Source organism: Macrobrachium rosenbergii, chromosome 6, assembly GCF_040412425.1.
Source record: "Macrobrachium rosenbergii isolate ZJJX-2024 chromosome 6, ASM4041242v1, whole genome shotgun sequence".
Lineage (NCBI taxonomy): Eukaryota > Metazoa > Arthropoda > Malacostraca > Decapoda > Palaemonidae > Macrobrachium > Macrobrachium rosenbergii.
In genome coordinates, this window is record NC_089746.1 from 32,719,012 (window position 1) to 32,734,011 (window position 15,000).

A 15,000-nucleotide genomic window follows, 5' to 3' on the forward strand; every position below is an offset into this window, starting at 1 on the left:
TATATATATATATATATATATATATATATATATATATATATATATATATAGGCTACATACATACGAAAGGAAGGACCAGTATTGCGAACTGGATGAAAAACAAAAAGGAATTGCCAGTCTGTCCTCAGTTTTATTCTTGACCTGTGCGGACACAAGTTAAAAATAAGAGAAGAGTCGTAGTATCAGAGGTGATTCATGACTGATCGGTTTATACGTACAGTTGATGACCATCGACTTCGAGTAAAAACATGACAGCTCCAAGTAGACGGAAATATATAAACTCTTCATAGAGTCGACTAATGGATCAACATTAACACAAATCGCATTACTGGAATCCCCCGAGACAGAAGACTGGAAATCTAAGCGCTGTTGTATCAGTATCGAATGAAGGAGGAAAGTAGTTGTTATGCAGTGTTCTTAAAGCATTCGGCGAGGCATTATTCTTTTTTAAAATTTCACCCTCTGGAAAAAATATAAAGTACTGATAAACTTTGTATCATAACTGTCAAGAAGGAGGAGGAATGGAAATTCTGATGGAGATAGAGAGTTCCAGGACATGTGGTAAAAGAACAAGGGGCTTGAAAGGTGACGACTCGAGTCCACAAGTTTTTCACACCATCTGAAGATATTAAACATAAATGTGGATTTCGACCGAACGGTAGTCGGAGTAGTAGCTGGAGCAGCAGTAATATTAGTAGTATGCTTTTATTTCCTCTCCGCAATGCAGAATGATCAACAATTTAGCAAAGATTAATACATTTCCACCAAAAATAGGGTAAAGTACCGCAATAAGAAATTAATACAGTCTATCCCTAAATTCATCAATTTCATAAGATGTATTCACTTCAGCATACGTATACCAGTTTCCAAAAAGATCTCCTATTGAAAATGGAAACAACAGTAGAACAAACCAAAATTTACAGTTCAGCTATTATGAACAGACGGACCTATAGAAAGAATGCCTACCCTCAGAAACTGTTCACATACAGGCACACAATTCTCGCCCAATACCTTACAAACTCCAGATACTTACTTCTTGAAAATCAGTCAGACTTGATTGAAATCATTAGTTCTTCTGAGCTCCAACAATATGTCCAAATTTGCCCTGAAAGAAAAAAAAATTTCAACTTTAAATAATTACAAATGTTCTGGAAACTAGAGAAACAGGAATGAAAGAGATGAGAAATTCAGGTAGAAATTACAGTAGACATTAACCCTGCAATCTATCATTACATTCATCGCAAAAGAAGTAAACGTTCCGTTTAACAAACGAATAGAATTACCAAGTAATTTGATATCTGATTCTATACCAAAATCTATGATCTTCAAAGAAAGAAAAAGGTTGCTCCATATACACACAAACACGCGCCACCCACACACACACACACACACACATATATACATACATTCATATATGTGCGTGAGTGTGCTTTTTGGTCAATCTTTCTCGTAAGTAATTCCTATTGAATGCTGATGCATATGTGATACCCACTATTTTAGGAAAACACCTCTCTAGTGTTTTGAATGCTGTCTTATCCTCAAGGCTAAAACTCTGAATGAAAAGATGAAAGTTGTTGCTAAGTTGTTCCATTTTATTCTTTTCTGCTGACAGCTGTTTTACCCACTAATTCACAGCTATCATCAGGGCTAGTGTAGAACTACATTGGAACTGCAAGAAAGTATGCCTTGAGAGCATATTTAGAAGTGAAAGGGCATGGAAATTTTGGATATGCATAGAGAAGCTACTACATTACAAAGAGACGGAAACCACAATAAAACTACAATGCCTGAATGAGAAAAAACAGCTCCTTCGGGAAGATTTTCCTGCAGAGATACGCCAAGAAATCCAGTAAAAAAAAAAAAAAAAAAGGAACTTCCTTGGAAATCTTCAGCAAAGGCACATGGAAGTTGTGACAACAAGGCACAAGAAGCAGCTAATGATTCTCCCTGGTACGTAGCAAAGAATACCAAGATAGTTATGTAAACTTGGCTGGAAACAACTTGACGGAGCCCCAAAAGACAATCCTGTGATGTAAAGAAGACTGAAACATATACTTATTGACCACCTACAGAAACTGGAAAAAACAGTCCAATCTACCTCCAATGTTACTGACAAACAGTGGTTAGTGAAGCCCGCAGGCAATGCAGTACTTTCTCCAGTAAGAACCTGAATGAACCACTACTGGAAAGAGAGATCATCATCCTCAGGAAAGATGATAAATCTGCAGTCTAAGCAGCCATGGAGAGAGGCAAATACACGAAGATGGGTGATATCCCAAACAAGACAACCAAGTTTGAGAGACTAAAGTACAAACCAACATAAACATTGAAGAGAAGCGCATCTAACATGGTAAAAAGAGCAAAAAGCCTGCAGCAAGATGTCAAATGCCCCAGGGAGATTGGTGACTACGACCCTGGATACTGCTATGTGACTCTTAAAAACTTCCTCCCCAAAACAATGTGGAAAACTGTTGAAGATTTGCTGCTGACATGTACAATGGAAGTCCCTCTAATCTGGTACAAAGAACTTTTCCAACAAAAGGATGGCATGGCAATGGGGTCACCCTTTGAAGTTCTCTATGCCAACATATATACAGTTGCTGTAGAAGACAGGCCCACCAACAGTCACTAGACATCCAGAATCTATGCCAGAAATTCGGTTGGCATCTTCACGACCACTAAAGGAGCAGACAATGTGAAAGAGCTATCTAATGCCCCAAAAACTAATTTGTTCTTAACTTTACAACTAAGACCAGCAAGGAGAAAATACTTCCTTTCCTTGATAGCATCGTTTAGAGGAAAAACCCAGTATGTTACATCTATCCAAATAAAACCTGTAAGTGTGAGCCACTTCCTTAATGAAAGGGGAAAGATGCCCAGATTTATACAAAAAGTCCACCAATGGCGCCTACATCAGGAGGCCCTTCTATCACTACAGTATCTGGAAAAGTATCTACACACAACTGATGTATGTGAAGTGGATGTTGGGAAATAACAGATACCCAGGCAACATGATAGAAGACATATTAAGGAAGGACATGGATGAGTTAAAAAAAATTAGCTCAGAATATCAGAGAAAGCAAGAAAAAATTTAAGTCTATCACAACATTGACTACAGGACACTTCACAAGCAGGAAACACATGTTCTTTGGAGGAACATTACCCAATGAGTAATCCCACAGACACACTACAAGAGGATATTGACAGTCTTAGGCTGCCCCAACCTGGTACCTAGCGTTCTGATGAGGACCTGTACTGCTTCCAGGCAGGACCCAAGGGAAAATAAAATGATATATATATATATATATATATATATATATATATATATATATATATATATATATATATATATATATATAAATTTTTTGTTTTTGAAGAAACAAGCAATCACTTGATATAAGCCACATTTGAGGATGAGGTTGTGGCTTCAATCCTGTCACAACGATGGGGCATCTACAAGTTTTTTGTAAATGTGCATGATAAGAAACTTTCTCTGAATGACCTTTTTAAGAGACAGATATTGTTCACCTTGAGGATAGCTGTGGGTGTCCTGTGGCTGCTGAAGCAGTAAGATTGCACTAAAGCAGCCGAAATTGAATATCCAGGTGTCCTCAGACTATATTCTTCCATCCATCCATGACAGTCATAAAATAATGGCTGAAAAAGCTCTCAGCATAACTGAATGAAATTGAACAAGACAGCAATAATTTTTCTCTTTACCTTCTGAGGTTTAGCCTGGAAGATATGGCAAGATTCAGAAAAGTAGAGACTGTGTCTTAAAGTAGTGGACAGTATGTGAGTGCCATCATTCAATAGAATATATATATATATATATATATATATATATATATATATATATATATATATATATATATATATATATATATTATGCATACATATGTCTGTGTTTTTGTGCGTGTGTAATGTAATGGCTCTAACTTTTTATTTTAAAATCTATATTTATCATAAATGAATACAACAGGTTGCAGCCGTGGCTGAGTATGGTCTATATGCACTTAATAAACAGAGAGAGAGAGAGAGAGAGAGAGAGAGAGAGAGAGAGAGAGAGAGAGAGAGAGAGAGAGAGAGCGGTACCCTCACTGATCAGTTCAAGAGCTTATTTTTATGATTTTAGCTTTGCTTGACCCTTCACACATTCTGTTCTCTGTTTTCAGTTATATAATTTGCCCTCTGTGTCTGATCGCAGGTCAGATCTTCACGATGGTCGAAAGAAGCTCTCCTCCCACTGCGAAAATGAGGCGATGGAAAAACTGGAGAGTTGTTGCTGGGTTAAAAACAGCTGTCACCTCTGAACTTTCAACAGTTGGTCTCGATGCCTCCATGATGTCCTGAAGTCACAACAAGGTGGAGAGAAGAACTGCCTACAAGCTATCTTAGGGGTTGTACACAATGACCTGACCAATTAAACACCCAAATCTAGCATAGGCCTGCCTGCCTGCCTGAATTCTGAAATTCAACCAATAAAAGCCCTCTTCTCCTTAGGCTTTCCTTCGAGTATCCATGCATAGGCTTGATGGGGGAAACATTCGAAGGGGAAGTTGGCTGTCAGGAGAGAATGGCAAGGAGAAGAATTCACAAGATGACTGGGTTGAAGCCACACAAAAGGGGCGACCAACAGCAATTCCAGCACAATTAACTGAGACGTCTCAGTCTAAAGGGCGATGTGACCCGCTCTGAAGCTACCCTAGATCTCGCATCCATTTGAAGACGTGAGATCCACCAACCATACTCCTTCCACCAAAGATGATTTGTCCCTCTGCCACACAGGTCATGAGAACCTACACTGCAACTCAATGCTAAAAGAAACCCATGAACTCCATGTGCCAGAGAGTCAAGTACCTGAACTGGCATAATGAAGGGCAAGGTAAAGAAAGGGAGGTAAAAGAAAGGGAGCGTCGTTGGTTCAGAAAGGGGGAAGTAATGTAAAGTACTGGAGCAACTTGCACTCAATGTGAAAGAAGTAAATACTGCTCTGGGGAAATTTTATTGGAATTCTTGTCAGTGTTGACGTCGTCCATTTTTGGTAAAATCGTTTTCATCATACAACCATTCGTTTATTATAACCAAAGTGTAATCATGCTCACTGGCGTTTTAAACTTTTTATTAGCGACTGATTAGTCTTAGTCAGTGCTTGTGGAATTAGTATGTGTGTAGAACCTTAATCCTAAAGTTTCATAATCTCTGTGTTTTACTGAACCCATTAATACTGAACCTTTTTCATAACAGAGCCACGTATCTGTGCTGTAAATGCTGAACATTGTTGTATCAGTAAAATTCATGAGAACATCTCTTTTTGTACCAGTGTAGCACCGAGAGTGGCCATTTGTTTCGGAAAAATATGTATTTATGAATATCATATTATCATGGGTATCACTCATCTTTGTGGCATTACTGAATGTTAAACTCTAGAGCATTGCCACCGTGCAGAATGGTAGTGAGAGATAGAATTAAGTATTCTAAGTACTCTTGAGAGCTATGACTGGGAATTAGAATAAGTGATATATTTTTATGTATTGCTTGAGTTGAAGAATGCTCTTGAGGTGAGTGATTGCATGCTTGAACGAACTTTTTAAATTCTGGACATGCTTGATGAATACAACTAAGAATTGATTCTCTGGTTAAGAAATAAATCGCTGTGTTGAAACAGTCGTAGTTCATGGTTGCATTAAAGGTGGCTTTACGAAGTGTGTTGTCTGAAAGAAGTAACTTAAAGTTGTTCTGAGGTAAAATTACTCTTTGATGGTGTGAAAGTCTTTCACATAACTCTACTATAAAAGTCTCTTATATAACTCTTTGATGCTGTGAAAGACTTTGATATAACTTTAATTAATGATGTACGTTAATTATATATGACGTTTTGTTTTGCAACTGAGTTCCAGCCTTTCTGCTGGGGACTGGAGTAAAGCTAATTTTAGATCAGTGCGAGTGTACTGGTGTTAACCCTTTGGCCTTTCTGTTTATTTGATAAATCATTATTTAAAATTGTTTTTTACTGTGTTGGTCATTTTTGTCCTTGTTTATCTGTGAATTATTTTTATTTTTTATACATTTCTTTCTATTTCTTGCTTGTTATTTTTGAGAGTGAATCATTTATTGGTGTTGATATTTTACGTAAATAAAATTTGTAGTGTGGAACCCAGTGTTGTCATTAATAGCCCTTGGGCGGTCCATGAGTGTTAAGTATCCAAGAGTGCTTGCAAAGAGCCAAGGTGGGTGAGAAGAGATTAAAAGTTCTTGCTCTAGACCAGTGGTTCCAAACCATGGGGGAACTTCAGAGCTTCAGAGGGGAATTATGACCACAGATTGGCGGGCTCAAACTGGCTCTAGGACCACACAAAACGCAGTATTGAGAGATCACACTGGGCTGGGCTTTCTCTCCGCTAGCTTGTGTGTTTGTGTTAGTATTTTGTTGCTTGTTATTCGGAATGCACCTTTGAGGCAGACAATTTTGGAAAGGGTGGGGCGGAGAGATACTTTGACATATGGTGAGAGGGTGCATGGGCCAAAAAGGGTTCAGAACTACAGCTCTAGACACTCTCCCCATCCTCGAGTAACAAACCATATTTACATGCTAATAAAAATAAAATTTTCCCACGTGAGGCTGCACCCTCATATAGCTATATATGTGTATTATTGTAATGACCACAATGCCCTCTTAACTTCTCAGTCTTCACACTTTTGGATATGCTTGGCACTAGAAAACCTTACATTCAAATGCAAGAAGATGAAATGATTCTTATGTACGTAGGAGGATTCGAACCTGCTTCCAGAGTATCAGAACCACGGCACGTTGCCATAGGTCGGCAACTTGACCTCTTTTTGATACTCTGGATGCGGGTTTGAAACCTGTTGGGAACATAAGAAATACTTTATATTACAAAATTTGGATCTAAGGTTTTGTAGTGACAAGCGTATCCAAAAAGTGTGAAGAATTCGAGTAGTTACGAGGGCAATGTGATTATCACAATTACAAACGTATCAGGTAAAAAGTGACCAGTGTATATATATATATATATATATATATATATATATATATATATATATATATATATACACACAGTATATATATATAGATATATATACATATATATATACATATATATATGTATCGCTTAATATGAATATATATTATCAGCGAAGGGGAATTTATATAAGTGATAAATATATATATATATCCATACGCCAACCACTGATATATATATGCTTTATTTTACCGTCGAGACCCTAGTTGCACCCGACCATGATAGTCACACGTTTGAGCTCTTTTAACTACCAGGTATATCGATGGGGAATTATCACGCGGGAAATTTTTATTGCTTTGGTCAGCAGAGGCATAATGGTTGGTGTTCCCAGCCTGTCCTCAGTGACTACATTAAAGACCAACTGGCAAAGAACACCAAAGAACACTTATTTTTTGGGGATATTTATTCATCCGAAAACTAAGAATCTGATCTCTAGAAATGAGGATCTGAACCTTGGTGTGTGTTCAATGGAAAACAAAGGAGAGCTCCCTCATCATGAGTCTTATCTACTAAAAATCAGCAGAATGAGTAGGAGCAACTGCATTTTGAGACACTGCATAACTAAGCTTTGATGCAACCTTTCTGTAGTCCATCCTACCTTGACCTAGCCTAACCTAGCACCAGCTTTCTTACCTAGCCTGGGGTTATGCCTTCAGACCCCACTACCTACCAGGAAGCAGTTCCTCCACCCTCACTAGTGGTTAGTCCCACCATGAATTCTAGCAATCAGCGCAACAAATCTAACGATTTCATGCAAACTGCTCCGATATGTAAGGCAAAACGTTTCTTATCTTATTAAATCTTCTGTAACTGAACGGATTAACTTGAAAAAAGCGTTTCGTTGAGTTATAAAATCCTATATACAAAGTTTCTCTGGTCATGACATTAACCCGCCATACATACTTTGATAAATAAGTTCTCTGTCGCAGAAATGTAGGATTAACAAAGTTAAAATAATTTGTCTCTGTTTTCAGCAAATTCATAAAAAGAAATCGCAATAGAATCAGCTTCCTGCTCCTTGGAAACTAATAATTCAAGAGTGCATATATCTAAATATATTGCAAAATTACAGTGACAGCACCTGTCTAGAATTAAAAAACTGTAATTATATCAATTCTGGTCATTTGACATTTTGAGGAATTATATGAATTTTCGTTCTTGGAGCCTGGTAGGGAATAAAAATACTGAATCGATTGGTAAATAACTAATTCATGTTGAGCTTCATCATAAGACTGGCTGATAATGGGGACAATATGTTGTAGCCTTGAATTATTGTTATTATTATTGTTGTTATTATCATTAGCGTGCGTGCACGTTCACAGAATCATGCTAAATCGAATGCCCATACATGAAAAATAAGATTAAGTTACATATACTATATCCTACCTGGGAGTTTTCATTATTTCATAAATATCAGAAACAAACCGGCATTAAATGCTTATGAACACTAGAGGCTGTTTCTTCACCCTCGAAATGACTTTAAACGGAGCGGGAGAAAGCGCTACATTATAAAACAACTCGACGTTGGCACTGAACGTCTTACGAAACATTTCTTATTCCGGAAGCGTAATTACGAGGCATAATACCTCCCATCCGAAGGCATTGGCTTAAATGCAAAATATGATTTTTATTCTAACAACAGACATAAATTAATTGTGGACAGAGTAGCTACATTTAAACAATTTAGTACGGCGCATGTTGACATAATTGTTTTCAAATTTCCTGAGGAATGAATGTGAGAGAATTTGATGTTTGGCCACACAAAAGAAACTTCCTGATTGTGTCCATGTCTGGGGGCCAGAGCGTCCGGTGAAGAATGACCAAGGCCAAGTCATCATGTAGCAATGAATTTTTGCCACATCTTCTGTGTAAGCTTTTGATTGCTTTACGAATTCTGGGTGAAGAACCATCGGATAGGTAGGGATGACATAATGAACCTAATCTAGAATTACCTACGATAAATGACTAGAAAACAAAAATATTAGATCTAAATTTTATAAACGCGTTGGCAAAGTTCGTGAAATGTCCCTCGTCTAAACATGCACCCAACAATTGGTGAAAAGTTCATAAACAAAGATTATGGATGAACCTTCTCTTGCTTTATTACTGCTAGCTGTTGGATTTTGTGGTCCAAAGACTGCTAAGCTGACAATATCAGCAACAACAGTTACGATAATATTTCAGGAAAGTCTAACATCGCTTACTTAGCTCACAGTTCTAGACGCTCTTGTAATAAACAACAAATTTTCTTAAACGCGTTCCTAGAACATTTCCAAAATATTGCAGCATTATCCGGAACACAGTTTAAGGCGACTGTTGCTCAACGTAAGTTTGAGGACAAACACTCCAACAGTACAACAAAGGTACCTGGATATTTTACCTTACACAGACTTCCTCCCACAATAGCGACTCACATTTCCGTTAGGACGGCTGAGTAAAATTACACCAGCCAGATTTTGCATCAGGAGAATTATACAGAGATTAGTTCATTTCTAAAACTGGTGACTTGAAAAGTTAATATGTTCATGTAAAATAAAGAATTTATTTATCGTACAGCTGCTTAATGAACTGAATATCTATTTATACCAAACAGATTTAGCAGCAGCAAAGAAATTAGATTTTTAAATAAAAGTAGCGGCTATGAGACCATTATATGTTCGGGTGGAAAATTGGATTTGATAACGCTCAAACACATAATGGATTTAGTATTTAGTCACGGGCTATAGATCTTTCTCATTTGCCGCACTAACACAGATTCATAAGCGCAATGAGAGGAATGTAACGAAATTGTAGAAAGTCAGAGGGATTGTCACCTATTTAAAAATGCCCCGACATAAATCAGTTTACAGGATGACATTGTGGAAAAAGAAGAATATGGCTTCAAATCACATCTCATGCAAAACTCACGGGTAATTATCCGAGAGTCATGAATTTGAGGAGCCTTCACATACAATTACTCAAAGATTGATGAAAGAGATTAATGATTCAATGCTGCGAAATGAATTTCATTCTAAGGACACATAATGACCCTTGCTAGCCCAGTCCCGATAAAAAGATAACTGTTAGTTCACGAGGAAACGACGGACCTGTCTCTTGGTACGACAGAAGCAAGGAGAAGAATGGAGTTGTTCAGTCCCGCTGCAAATGGCAGGTCTGTCTCTTGAAAACTGGGAGATTATGAATATCCAGTTAAAAGTCCCCGAACCGGACAATCTAAGGATTGGAGATTTATACAGAATAAATGTCTTTTGTGGGGCTCCGGATGCTGGGTCAGCCTTGAATAAAAGTTGGCTCACTTTCACATTAATTCAAGACTGGAGTGAAAACACACGCCACCAAATGAGGTGAAAGAACTTTTAGTACACTGAATAAATCCCCAAGACTAAACACGATGCAAGTTTTCTAACCAGACCTATGCCTTAGAAAACTGTATCTGCTTCAAGTTGCCTACAAAAAATGATTACATTAATAACTTTTATCTCATCAAGTCGGAGGGTCAAACTTTTTGGAATTTTTTTTCAGTGTTAAATTGCGATTCTGTGAAGTCATTATCACTTAATCTAAAGAAAGCAATATATGCGTTGCGAAAGATCACAGACTTCAATAACAGCGTCCGGACTCTCATTTATAAACAGTTAATTCAGCGCTCAGCCTTTTTCATTTTCTGATTACATATCGTATATATACAAGAAGAGGAAGACGAAACAAAGCAACTCATTATTAAGGCCGCTCTCAACAGCTCTTTACTGCACCTTTAAGGAAACGTTATTTAAAAATGGTATAACATCCTCGAGCACCAGAAATTTAATTATGGCCATAATTCTTGGGCTCTCTTGGTCTTACTCTTCCTCTTTCAGTGCATCCTCTTATAGAAATACATAACTTTTATAATACTAGCTTTATCTCCTTACCAAATATTGCATGGAAATATTTTCTCTCTCTCTCCCTCTCAACAAATACACACACACACACAGAGCGAGCTCGCGCATAAATAAGGTATGTTATGAAATTACCCTTGCACTCTCTCACAATATCTTTGAACACATAAACCCTCACACAAACGAATCACATTTAGAGTACATTATGATCTATTCTCCCTTTGTTGTATCCAGAGATACCTTGATTCATCGAAGGGCTTGTTCACAGGAAATCCTCTTTCCTTTTAGATTCAATAGCTGCCCTTCCCTTATTATCAGGACAGAAGTTCAGTTATGTATTACTGACCCAATTGTACATTTATTTTTTCGGGCGGTTTCAGTTACTTTAAAATTCGTATAATGTTTGATTTCTTCTAATAGCAACATTACCAAAAACTAATATTGACACCAAATTTGATTTATTATTTTATTATTATTACTGAACTGAATATAGAATTTAGGCCAAATGCCAACAACTGGGACCTATGAGATCATTCATCGCTGAAACGGAAATTGACAGTAAAAGGTTTGAAAGGTGTAACAAGATGAAAACCTCGCAGTAGCACTATGAATCAATTAAGAGAGGTAAGATGGAAGACAGAGGATATGAAAGGAGGTACTGTAAAAGAAACGAAAGGGGTTGCAGCTAGGGGCCGAAGGCACGCTGCAAAGAGCATTAAGTAGTGCCTACAGTGCACCGCATGGGGTGCACTGACGGCACTACCCAACTACGGGGTATTATTATTATTATTATTATTATTATTATTATTATTATTATTATTCAGCATAAGCTGCGTTGGAGAAATGAGCTACCTTTCGGTATTGAAAAGCCTCTGCGATTGCTCCTGAAGGAAGTCTGTTTTCAGTAGCTATATTATCCTTTATCACAGTAATGAAGAGTAACAAAGGTAAACAACCCCGAACAAATGAGCGTCATTCAAGAGAGACGAGACTGTCAACAAACTGCCCCAGAATCAGAGAATGAAGTCGAGAGTCGGAAGGTCTTCCTTCTTCTGCAGTCTAGACTCCCGACTTGGACCGTTACTTGTTTCTCCGGAGGCGGTGAGCATTAGCTAAGGGTGTCTTGTTTATGCACATAACCCACTTTTAACTACTTGTCTTGTCAGTATGTGTGACTGTGTATATGTCTATGTGTATGTATAAACATTCATACATAAATATTTATATATATAAGTATGTATGCATTAATATATATACATATATATATATATTATATATATATATATATATATATATATATATATATATATATATATATATATATATATATATATATACATATACATACTGTATATATATAAATTACATAAGGGATGAGATAATCTCATTGACGGCCTTGAATAAGGAGCAATCAGCCGGTGGCTGGCACGTCTGAGTGGTACAGCGCATGCATACGGATACCGAGTTCGTGGATCGCTTCTGGCCTAGTGCCCACTCTTTATAAATGATAACAAGCCTGTTGGGACGAAGAAAAAAGACTAAGGGCCTTCAGACCTCACCCTTAACGACTTCCTGAAAACCGGAAAGTTGTATCATTACAGCGCCACCTCCTCGATTGGGGAAACAGGCCATATACAGTAATGTGATATATATATATTTTTTATATATATATATATATATATATATATATATATATATATATATATATATATATATATATATATCACACTACTGTAGATATATGTATATATATTTTTTTAGCTGGTGTTGTACCAACTATAGTCATCTATACTGAGAGAGAGAGAGAGAGAGAGAGAGAGAGAGAGAGAGAGAGAGAGAGAGAGAGAGAGAGAGAGAGAGGTGGAACGTAAGAATTGCACGGCAACCTATTGCAAAATATTTTAGGGAAGATTTAAGGTAGGATTATGGTTGCAACGTTAGACAGATGACAAAAGAACTGATAGGGTAAGATCACTGTGAGTTTAGACGGAACATTTCGTGTGGATCAACTTTTGTAATGATATCAGTAAGTTAGAAGCTGAAAACAAATGGAGAGAGCTATATGTGATTTAAATGGACCCGGATAACTAATGCTCGGTTTGGTATGATGTGAAGATATATAGTGTAAACACCGAAGAAGAAAATTTATTTCGATTATTAAAAGTTTTCTGATAAAAGCTAAATTTGCGTACTAATATGGTACTAGAGAGTAATTGATTTGGTGTAAGGGTCAGAAACAAGAGTGCTATACCTCCATGTATAGGTGTTATTTTTAAGAATGTGAAGTGTGAGAAGTCGGGGGCAGGACACTGGTAGTTAGTGTAAGGTTATAAGATGAAGAATGGGTCATAGTTGGAAAATCTCGTGGGTGATGTTTAGAGATGTTAGAGGGCTGTTGGAATAAGGAAGAAGAACTGTAGAGTCTAGTAAAAGAGTAATGAGAAGAATGATGGAAGGGTAAGCGAACAGGTGAGTTACAGAAAAATTGAAACAAGGACAGTAACTTGGTGTCTGCGAAAAATTCATGAAAAATTAGAGGACTGTCCCAGGAAGCCATGTTGGAATATAAGGAATTGATGATGCGACTCTCCTTTACGGCAGTAAAGTGTAGGTGTTGAAAATGAATGAATGGAAAGCCAATGAAGATGTCAAGAATTACTTGCCTTTTACTGTGTAAGGCGAAACACCAGAATTAAAAGGTTGAGAAATGTAGAGATAGTAGAGATCGGTCAAAAGATTTGAGTAAGAGAAAACACGGATCAAATGTTGGTAGGACAAAGGGGAAGACTGAAAGAGATAGACAGATGGAGTGTAGGAAGTACTGAATCAGAAGGGCCTTGGCATCTAAGAAGGGACAGAGTGTGCAAGATGCATGTAATGGCACCACAATGTGTGCGCATGGGATTGAAGTTGCGGAAGTTTTTCTGCTCAGGTAGTTGAACCTTGTTTCAGCAGTTCAAGGAGGCTTGTGGGAGCGACTACTGTCTTGTTTTTCCAAAGCCACCTTCTTTGAAGCTTAGTAGTTCCTTTGTTGGGCGAGTCGGTAGAGTTGTCGGCTAGCACTCGCTAGGCCCGAGTTCGATTCTCCGACAGGCTGATGAGGAATTAGAGGAATTTATTTCTGGTGATAGAAATTCATTTCTCGCTATAATGTGGTTCGGATTCCACAATAAGCTGTAGGTCCCGTTGCTAGGTAACCAATTGGTTCTTAGCCACGTAAAAATAAGTCTAATCCTTCGGCCCAGCCCTAGGAGAGCTGTTAATCAACTCAGTGGTCTGGTAAAGCTAAGGTATACTTAACTTAAAAATGAAGCTTAGTGCAGAGAAAAATAAATATATACAAATACATGGTTCCTCAAGCACAGTGGTTTACCCACTTCACTAGTGACAGCCCCGAGATAAATCTTAGGCGAAGGCCACGTCTTCATGTTTTCGGAAATTCTGAAAATTCTAATATGTCCCCTTTGTCCTGAGCTGTGTATGAGGTGCCTCGGGGTTAATCAGGGTAGAAAAGGAATTACTGTAGGTCGAGCAACCTCATCGCGAAATACATTGTTGAGACATAAGTTTGACAAACCACTAAGCATTCCTCTCTGAAGGGAATACAGATATGGTGAAAAAAAATTATATGCATGTGTATGTGTGTGTATATATATATATATATATATATATATATATATATATATATATATATATATATATATATATATATATACATATATATATACTGCATATATTACAGTACACTTACACTTTTCTCCTTAAAAGTGGTGGCGCCAAAAGGTGTCAGCTTTCGGGTTCTCAGAAAGTATTTAAGGATCAAGTTGCTCGCCCCATGTGTTTAACTCTAGTTACGATCACCGTAGTCGTCTAGGGCAACAACAAAAAAAAAAAAAAAAAACATGAATTTTTTGAAGGAGCGTGCCCATCCGTTCGTCCTCGCTTGAGAGCTACATATGGATAGACGGAGATACCGAAGTGAATAAACATGTGTGTGGGTGTGTGTGTGTGTGTGTGTGCGTGTGTCTATGCGCGTGCGTACGCGAGCTTTAAGCTGTTATTGGACGTGCAGTCAAATT

At 37.5% G+C, this 15,000-nt stretch overlaps 1 protein-coding gene across 4 annotated transcripts in view; it reads right to left on the reverse strand.

The window, feature by feature from the left end:
* Positions 1 to 15,000, reverse strand: part of LOC136839434 (uncharacterized) — a 169,163-nt gene that overhangs the window by 94,016 nt on the left and 60,147 nt on the right. For all 4 annotated transcript variants that reach the window (XM_067105481.1, XM_067105483.1, XM_067105484.1 and 1 more), the window contains exon 2: positions 1,034 to 1,105. The gene's annotated coding sequence lies outside the window, so the exon portion shown is untranslated. The remainder of the gene's footprint in view (positions 1 to 1,033; positions 1,106 to 15,000) is intronic.